The sequence below is a fragment of the Ixodes scapularis genome, unplaced genomic scaffold (genome assembly GCF_016920785.2).
Source record: "Ixodes scapularis isolate PalLabHiFi unplaced genomic scaffold, ASM1692078v2 PGA_scaffold12__126_contigs__length_90152505, whole genome shotgun sequence".
Taxonomy (NCBI): Eukaryota; Metazoa; Arthropoda; class Arachnida; order Ixodida; family Ixodidae; genus Ixodes; species Ixodes scapularis.
The window spans coordinates 41,800,209-41,807,468 of record NW_024609838.1 but is presented as its reverse complement, the minus strand read 5'-3'; the positions used below and the strand labels follow the sequence as shown (position 1 = coordinate 41,807,468).

Genomic DNA, 7,260 nt, shown 5'->3' with positions numbered 1-7,260 from the left:
GTGTGCTCATGTTTTCTGCTCAAAATGGTGTGAAATAGTTTCTTGTTTTCTTTGAATCTTATAAAGCATTACTTGTTCAGCCCACATTGTCTCAGTTTTTGGACTTAAGTTAAATGTTAAAACGCGTGATAAAAATTGTCACGGCTTATAAGCCATTTCTTACAAGTGAACGTCGGGTGATTCTCGGATGGTCGTGGCAGCCACGAAGAAATAGAAGATTCTCACCCCTTTGCGACCGTCGCTTGGGTGGTTCGTCGCATAAATGGACACAAGAATGAGTGACAAGTGAAGCGAGCTGATTAAGGTCAAGAAAAAGAAGACGGACAGAAAAGAAGACGGAGAAGTTAACCTGGGGTATTAAAAACATACAAAAACAATCTCGAACTTTAGTATGTGCCGTTTCGTTCCGTTATAAAATAAGATAGGAAAAAAAAAAAAAAAAACTGCTTCCGAGTTTTAGATATCCCTTTCAAATATCTAATGTTCGGCATTTACGACCAAGGAAATGGGCATTTCATTTAAAATGCTCACCATCCGACAAACCGAAACCGCTTCTTTAAAGTCGCAATTGTTTTTATGTAAAGGAAGGGTAATGTAGCTTGTACCGTCCAATACACCGAAGCATCATGTTGCTAACGATCGTGCCGCAGCGTAATTGATGCCGCGGTACAACCGCTGGCAGGTCGTAGCTGTATCTGAAATCCTATGTGCACTCCACCAAAGCGGCACCAAAGATTCATATTTTCGCGCGTGCAGCCGCGCATGCGCACACCTTCCGGATAAGGCGCCGGACGCGAGACCTGTCGCGATCAATACCACGCGCTTCAGGCGAGCCCCTTCGGTCCCAACACTACCCAAGTATTCTAGTACACTGTACTACGGCCACGGTGTAGCTACGGCGACATTTTGCTTCCTGCGATTTCTTTGTATTTTCCCTGTGAGCGCGTGCTGTCGCCATCGGGTACTACAAACGATGGCATCATCCAAACAGAAAGACATTGAGGCGCTCTAGTTATTTAGGACTTCAAACAGAAAAGCAGTGCAAGCGGCTTAACTGACATGGCAACTTGTTCAGCATTTTATTTTTGTATCACGTCTGCATTTGGGAGAACTGAATTCGACATATTCATTTCAGGTGAGGACGCACAAAAAGCGTGGAAGCGTGTACGCGACAGGTATGTTCGGGAGGTCCGCGCCATTGAAGCTGCCACAAGGAGTGGCAGTGGCTTCGTCCGGAAAAAACAATGGGCCTTCCTGGAAATGATGTCGTTTGACGAGAAACATATCCGACCCAGGAAGTATGTAAACAAAACATGAGTCCTCATTTGCTGTCGAACTAAATTTCTCTCCCATATGTTAATCCAACTTGCAGGGCAACCACCAACGTAAAGGCACCACCTGTGGGCGACACAGCACAGTGTCTATTAATGGAAATGGTGGAATCTTCTCCTGACGACTCGACTATTCCCACTGACTTCGAGCCTGCCCAAGAAGAGCTGCAGTGCAGCCCCGAGGCTCCTGTCCCAGCCACGCCGTCCACCTCGGTTGTATCAACATCAAGCACCTCGAGGAGGTCATCAGGCCAGTCACAAAGGTGCCCAGGACCCCCCCCCCCCCCCCCCCCCCCCATTCTGCACGCAGAAGGGAGGCTGACACAATGGAGAGAGAACTTTTAAATCATTTAAGGACTAAAATGACACAGAACGAGGCGTTTGCCTACTCTGTAGCACAATCCCTAGATCGTTGGGACGAGGTCACCAGTGCCCAATTCAGGGCTTGTGTAATGCAGATTGTGTATGAGTATGAATGTAAATTTCAGCAGAAATAAAACGCCCCCGACCTTTGTGCATCTGAAGGCACACGTGTCCACTCATGTTTTGATAATATACACATTCTGTTAATATGAACTACATTTTCGAAGAGCAATCTCTGCTTATGCAATTCGACTACATCGTTAGAAAAAAAAAAAAAAGAAACATAATCTGTGAAGCAGTCTATGTTAATCTGAATATTATTAACTCTCTAGTTCAATACTTCCGAATTTGTTCTTGGAGGCAAGCTGCAGGGATGCCTATCACATAAAATAGATTGAAAGAACACCTACAGACATTTTTCAAATTTACCCCAAGCGTCAAGGAAGTGGCTTGGAATGTAGGTACACACGAGTGTGGACGATACCTTGCGCAGCGAGTGTACCTGCAAACCCGGCATGATCTTTAGTGCTTGTGTAAATTAGCAAAATGTCTAGTGCACATCATAGCATCATCTGCTACTCAGACACACAGCCTGTGTCAATACCGTTAATCAAACATGCTTTCTACCCATTACATTCGCTTCGTGGGTGGCACGCATTGCTCGAAACCTGTTTATATTTCCGAGAGAAATGCAAGTAGAAAAGCAGGCTTATCGAAAGCACATCTAGAATGTTATTTTACTCCTTTGTGGTGTAAATGAAAAGATTAAACCCAACTTTTGTAATTAATACGCAAGCTGTCCTATTTTCCAAGTGAGCCACTACTACATTCCTGCGGGTTCACTTAATAAGAAGTCAATCATTTGGTATGCGTGCCTGTATCTCAGTGGCAAGCGAAAAACATGGATGGCCAATATTCCTCGCTTGTGCCAATTACCTCGCTCTCCCCTGTAACAAAATTCACCAAGGTAGGCAGGTAAGCTCTTTGAAGATGAAAACAACGAGGGATTGCGAAATATATTTTGCCGGTCAACCCTGTTAAGCAAGCAGAGCAGAGAAAATATATACAATTTATTTGCAAGGAAAGAAAAAAATTGAACAGCATTGATAACAACCTTGTGTCGTCGTCTACTCCCTCGTCACTATGTCGTGTTGCCACGGGATGGCTCCCCTAGGGGAGAGGAAGTGGTCTGCCAGCTGGTCCCTGATGCTGATTGCTGCTGGGCTGCTGTTGCCACCTAGGCTCCTGTTTACATTCAAAATGTCAGCTCGCCACTGACCATCCACACGGGCACCCCTCCTTTCACTGTCAGCATATCCTGGAGGGCGGTAGGCTTCATCCCGTGTCAGGAAGTTGTGGAGGCAGACTCCCGCTTTTATCATATTTTCACAGTGCTCAACAGTGCCATGCATGGGAGCCAGAAACGCCGGCCAGCGAGACGCAAGTATTCCGAAGGCGTTTTCTACTGTACGCCTGCCCCGGGAGAGCCTGTAGTTGAAGACCTTTTTTCGGTTGTCCAAGCCTCTTCCGGGGAAAGGACGCATGAGGTACGTTTTCAACGGGAAGGCTTCATCCCCCAGGGGGCACATAGGTGGTGCAGGCTCTGCGATTACGGGGATCTGGAGGGTGTTGGCAGCTAACGCCTTTCCGAGGTTAGACTCTCTCAACACACCGCCATCGGACTGGTGTCCGGCAGCCCCAATGTCCACTACAAGTTGACGCCCACTACAAGTCGAAACTTGTAGTGGGCGTCAACAACAGCGAGCAGCACCGTCGAGTAGAATTTCTTGTAGTTGTGAAATATTGAGCCAGAGTTTGGTGGGCACCTGATTGCAAAGTGCTTGCCATCTATTGATCCAATGGCGTTAGGAAAGTTCCACTTGACGCAGAACTCCCTCCGGATCTCTTCCCACTGTTGTGATGTGGGTGGCTGCAGCACTAACGGGGAGAGGCAGTCCCAGATGGCTGGCAGCGTTTCCTGGAGGATCCCCGATAATGTTGCTTTATGCATCCGGTAACTTATGGCCACATGGCCTAGAGATCCTGGTGATGCAAGGAACCTAGAAATGTGAAAAACAAAATTGTGAGACTTGGTACCTAACTCAGAGCAACTGTTTAGTCAGTCATTTGCACTGTTTGCGACTAAGAACGACCTACGAGAGTGCTCCGTCAGACTTATATTGCTATACACGCAATATGTAAATATGTACTAAATGTGTTTGACTGACGCTCTACGATGTTTTGAAATAGTTTCTACTCTAAAACCGCCCGCAAAAATCAAGGGATTGGCGCATGAAGTGGAAATTGATCTCGAATACGAGTTTTACTGTGCTGATTTACTCATTAAAAATTTCAGTCTCAATTTAAAGTGCAAAAAAAAAAAAATGAATGACGATGTTGTCAAATGGGTCAGCCTTTCTATTTAGTAAAATATCTGTTTGATGTAGTAAGTGTTACAATAATACGTTGATCCGCTTATTTATGAGTGTCTCAAAATAAAGTTACAAGGTAGTACTAATGGCCCGTCAAACATCAGCAACAGAACCTATCAAGTTCAAACTTACCTCGAATACATACCTCACTAGTCCCCTTTACATATTACAAATTCAAGTCTCTATTTAAAGTACGAAAAACTTAAAAAGAAAACTTTCCCATTTTAGGCTTTTTTTTCGTTCTAGGAGTTCAGACTTAAAATTTGAATGCGTGCTGTACATCCAACCAGTAAAGGAAGCATTTGAGGTAAGTTTCTACTTGAAACGTCGCGTCCCTAATTTTTGCTGGCGATTTAAGAGCCCAAACTTTATTTTGAAACGCACTGTCAAGATTGGGCCTCTCAATTAAAATATCGGAGTAGATGAGAGCGCAGAAGTTCCCGGTTTGAGGTATTTTAATACGAGTTGGGCGTGTGTACGGTGGTAGTACACCGCCTAGAAGCATAACCTAATCAGTCAAGCATCCGCGAAAATGAAGTGTATATCAAATACGTAGTACATAGAGTGCCTCAATGTACTTCTGTTTTGGGGGATGCCACCGTTTGTAGTGCCCGATGCCGACAGCACGCGCTCACAGGGAAAATACAAAGAAATCGCAAGAAACAAAATGTAGCTTTAGCATAGTCACGCCAGCAGCGCGTGCAGGGACACGCTCTTTCACGCTTGCAGAACAAAAAAAAAATAAGCGTTCGAAACAAAATGGTAAAATGTCATCACCCCAAGCAAAGTGCACATGAAGGCACCCTAGTAGTACATACCTCAGTGTGATGGCCAGCCGCTCAGCGGGCGAGATGGGAGAGCGATGTGTGGGCGAGTGTACAAGACGGTCGTGGACGAGTCCGAGCAGCTCGTCGAATGAAGCCTTCGTCATCCTGCAGAAAAGGAAACGACAGAATTGATTCACTCTGATAAGCGACATGACTATCGACCGTCGCCTTACCTGAAATATTGGAAGTGGTATTCTGAGTCGGACTCGCGCAGCTCCTGTACTAGATGGTAAAATTCTCCAAACACTGTGCGCTTATCAAATATGTCTCGTACGTACATCGTGCGTGTTCTCTGGCGCCGTATTCGGCGCCATAAAAGCACCGCTGCAATTTTTTTCTTTCTTTGCTGATCTAAATACATCGCGAATCGGCTCTCCATGGTTCCTCCCGTCTGAACAAGTCAGGACAGAATGCAAACGGAAATGGAAATAAACCATCAGCTTATGTCGCGGTTGTCATGGAGACGCGCAGGCGCAACGCGAAGTGCGCGTCGGAGCGCGCTGGACCGCGATGGAGTATAAATGCCGTTGACCGCAACCCTTTCAGCGCAGCGCCTCGTGTCGTTGTTGACGACGAACGCCGGCGCACGTCACGTTCGTCGACGTCGGAGTATAAACAGCCCTTTAGTCCCTACAGGTTCTGCAGCGTGAGCTCCGTGCTTTGAACGGAGCTCGCGCTCGAGCATTTCTCCGCGTGCTCTGATCTGCGGTGCCACAACTCACTCGGTCAACCACACTTCGTTTAGCCCACGGTGGTTTAGCATGTGAGCTAAACCAAATGAGCTACGCTTAGAGTATCGGCAATTTTTCCCCTGATATTGTCATGGGCGCCGCCATCTTGGTGGTTAGTAACAAATCAAACGCAACTGCCGATTGTCATGATTCAAAAGTGCGACTTCCTCAGCATTAGTTTCGGTGTCAGGAAGCTCACGTAATATTGCCTTGCTTTGTCGCGAACTGTTTATACATTCGTGGAGGACGGAAAAGCGTTTCCTGTGATTTCAGATAAAGCTTCAGATAACTGACAACCATCATTTTAAGCACCAAGATCTGTATGAAGCGTAGCTTCTTTAGTGGCTCTAGTTTAGCCCGACCGCATAGGCACAGAAAGAGAACGAGCTGCTTAACTTTGCGCTCTTGGCGCTGCTTCATCAGCCCGTAGCGTTGGCTGCGCTACGAACTAAGATAAAGCAAAGAAAATATTCAGATCTTAGGGTTTCACAAGCCAAACCAGCAAAAATCACTTAACAGGCCCCAATAATAATAAAAAAATAAATAAAAATGCGGGTTCATTTTAGTGTTGGGCAAAATACTCAATAAAAGTATTTAACCTAAATTACTAAATACCTGCTTCATAAAGTATTCAAAAATACTACTCAAGTTACTTTCACTGTAAAGTGTCTTGAGTAGAGTACAAATACTTGGATTTTTAATTCAATTACATTTGAAGATCCACATTGCGCAATTGGTATCGACGACAGTGACAACAACAAATATACAGTTGCGCAAATCTGGTTTACCAGAATGGTTTATTAGCACGCAACAACACAAAATTGTAAAAAAAGAGAACAAATAAAAAACATCGTAGGGTTATTATTCTATGCATTTGAACTATAAGGAGCGTTATATCACTGATACATGTTACAAAACATTTCTGGGACAAAAAAAAGTCATTTCAGTTATAATGACATCGTTGAATATCACGTCCTGCGGCGCACCATAGATGCATCGATTAACTACAATCCATATTCCCTATATAGGAAGTTGACAATAAACGAAGTTGGGATACGGAAATGAGCGAATGGATAACAAAGAGCCCACATAATAGCCACAGCACTGGTCACGCCTTCGTCAAGTAGGTTGCGTTCAGAAAGGCACTCAACGTTGGGGGACGCTTTGTTTACATTGTGAGAGGTCATCCTGCTTCTTGTTCGTTTCCTGTCCTGTTCTCTGCTTATCAATGTTCGCTTACAGACAGTGTACGCGAGAGCAATAAGTGCCGGACTGACGAGAAAAATAGAATTTAAAAAATTAAAAACCTTGACGTGTTTCGCCCTAGCAAAATCAAATATACAAGCAAAAAAAAGTGTCTTCATGTCCACTTTTTATTTTCTTCTCTTTGTTATTTTCTTGACATTAAAGTCTGCATTACTGCTGCGGGTTGTTTGCCTTTCTGTGTTGCGCCTTAGTGGGGTAATCTCTACTTCCGTAAAAACTCCCCTTTTGTTAGAGGCCATTTGGGAGAAACTCTGGGAAACAAAACGCGCCTTTGGGCAGGCGAGAGGAAAACCTTCACTGTACGAGCTTC

At 44.9% G+C, this 7,260-nt stretch overlaps 1 long non-coding RNA gene across 1 annotated transcript; it reads right to left on the bottom strand.

Annotated features, from left to right (window-relative positions):
- Window positions 1–3,731: 3,731 nt before the first annotated feature.
- LOC120849227 lies at window positions 3,732–5,219 on the bottom strand. Its single transcript, XR_006077516.1, has 3 exons — window positions 5,127–5,219; window positions 4,945–5,058; window positions 3,732–3,754 (listed from the first exon to the last, which is right to left on the bottom strand). It is a non-coding gene; the product is annotated as an uncharacterized LOC120849227 (long non-coding RNA).
- Window positions 5,220–7,260: the final 2,041 nt, after the last annotated feature.